Source organism: Papaver somniferum, chromosome 10 (genome assembly GCF_003573695.1).
Source record: "Papaver somniferum cultivar HN1 chromosome 10, ASM357369v1, whole genome shotgun sequence".
NCBI classification, from domain to species: Eukaryota; Viridiplantae; Streptophyta; class Magnoliopsida; order Ranunculales; family Papaveraceae; genus Papaver; species Papaver somniferum.
The window spans coordinates 141,469,981-141,472,848 of record NC_039367.1 but is presented as its reverse complement, the minus strand read 5'-3'; positions in this window follow the sequence as shown (position 1 = coordinate 141,472,848).

Genomic DNA, 2,868 nt, shown 5'->3' with positions numbered 1-2,868 from the left:
ACTCTGTCCGAGTTAGATATCAGATTGTTTTTTTTTAATTAGATGTTACTCGCGATCTGAGTCAGACCTAATTCTTGATTTGGACCGTTTGAGTTAGGTAATGATATATTCCTGACTCCTAGAAATAAAGTGTTGATTCATATTTTTTTGTCTAATGAGTTAGACCTAACAAAAAAAAAACATATTGAGTCAAATCTAGATGAGTCAGGTGATTTTAATCCGATCCAGGCGAATCAAACCCAGACGAGTCAGGAGAAAACAAGCAACGTGTTAGATTCGAACGTAGTAAATCTCTAGAATCCTAGCTTGAGATTGAGGTAGTGATTTCTTAACCCCTATAGGAGTCTTGGAAAATCTAACAAAACCATATACAATAAGTTAACACACCTTTGATAAGCTGTTTAAAATGCTATTCACCTCCCTACAATCAAAACACCATTTCCTGTTCAGATTCAAGCATTGTTGCGGGTCAATTTATTGGGGAACCGAGGACCCAGCTAACATTAAGAACTTTTCATACCGGTGGAGTCATCACAGGCGGTACTGCAGAACATGTACGAGCTCCTTCTAACGGAAAAATAAAATTCAATGAAGATTTGGTGCATCCCACACGTACACGTCATGAACATCCTACTTTTGTATGTTATATAGACATGTTTGTAAGTTCACCATTCTTTAATGATGGACCTAGGTGGACTAACTTTTTATTTTTGAACCGGGTTAACATTACCATCAGAGCCCAAAATGATGGATTTTTAACAGAAAAAATGAAAACTGTTTAGAGACATACTGAGCTGTTTCGAGGCATACTAAATGATGATACCATCTAGGGTATGCTTATAAGGGGTGTCCAAGCCATGATGATATTGCTAGGTTACCCTTTAATTAGATTAAATTATTAATACTAATTAAATTCCTTAAATATCCTTAACTAAATTAAAATTAAATCAAAACTAACGAAAAAAACAATTTCATTTTTTTCGATAAAAATATTTTGATCATCGATTAAAATCAAAAGTAGAGACATTTGAGTCTGAAATCCGAATCGTGATTGCTCTCAGATGCATATTAGAAGGTATTTGCAATAAACGCATCTTGTTTTTGACTGTTTTTAGAAGATGAATGTAGGGTTTACATATGTTGGTTCGGCCCAAAATTATCAGATGAACCTAACCTTGTTCTTCGTTTTTACTTTTTCAGAAGATCATTTCGGCTGATCTTGGAAAATATAATTTGAACCGAACCTAGGTTATTGTTTAGGGAAATATTAGGTTCGTTTGATTCGACTCTAGTTGGTTTTCGGCCGAACTTTTGACTTGAATAGGTTTAGAGATTCAATGATGTTCGGCTGGTTTTGATATTGCTAATTTTTTAGCCGAACATTATACCGTAAGTCTTCCCTTAAACTACAAAGAATAAATTTAAGGTTCAGATAACTATTAAACGAGTTCGAATGAGCCGAACCATAAACAAAAATTCAAATACTTGGGTTCGGCTTTAAATTAATTATAAGTCGAATGGTTCCTCGTGCGTAAAGTTCCGCCTTTAGTTTTCAGACAAACCCAAAACAGATCTTCGAAAAAATCAATGTTTATGATGAATTCAACCTAAAGAAAGGAGACTAAATATCTTATACAACTATACAGGTTATTAAAGCACTGCTCGGTCGAACTCGCATGCGTTGCTATCACAAGCATGTTTGTCAATGTTAGTGATCAAAACTATAAATTCTTGATTTCTAGCCTATTTGTAGATGTCTCCGACTAGGACATAGATTGTGTGGTTGACCTTTGACTTCACGGCGTTCATCACTTGAAGACAAAGAACTACTAAGGGGAGATTGTGGAACTTCATCGACAAAAGGTATGTGGAGACTGAAACTCATCTATCACTTGGAAAGTCTACTTCTACTCTATCTCCCATATTGAGACATAAGTCGTAGTACGATATAGTTTTCTATATACACATTTGAGATTTCGAGATGAGTTTATCTCGCTTACATATTTCTCGAAATATTTGTTGGCAAGCTTTCACTTCGACCAAGTTCATCTTATATCATGTCAAAATTGTCGAGTAACATCTTACATGGTTTGTGTGATACAATCATTTGGTGTAGTCTTGGAATGTTTTGTTAATGATTATTTCAATATTTTGAAAATTGCTTTGATGCTAATAGTGTGTGAAAACGGCTATTGTCATCCTCGAATAAAGTTTCAATGATTGTAATAATGAGTTTAGAATCATGTAAACATGTTTGGATATAAACATAGTGTGTTATCACATATGTGTGAAAGTCCAAAACCGGGAAACTGAAGTATGCGCACCCGTACACATACTGGTGGTTGTTGAATGTCTGGGCAAGTATGCGTACTCGTACGCATACTGGCGGAAGTCTCACGTCCGTGAATTTCTGCTGGAGTTTGGAATGCAAATTGGTATGCGCACCCATATGCGTACTGGCGTAACCAAACTCAGTTCGTCTACTTAAGTATGCGTACCTGTTTGCATACTTGAGTTGGTTACTTTCTAAAATCGGTTGTGTACATGAACTTAAACATTTATAAAATAAGGAATGCAATCTTTGGAAATCGTGGCTATAATGTTCATGTATTGATTCGAGTGAATCAAGACGATTTTGTTTCATTTGTGTTCTTGTATACTTCTATGAGAATATAGAAATTGAACGGGTCTTTAACTAGTTTCATTTGATTCATTTGAACTAGTTATGGTTAAGATGAATAAGGTTGATATGAGAGTAATCATATAGATAACTTCGGTTAATTACTGTCGAGCCAACACGGTGTACACGTTTGGGTACGGTTACATAAACCTAAATGAGAGTATATTCCATTTGTGTGTAACAAGCTA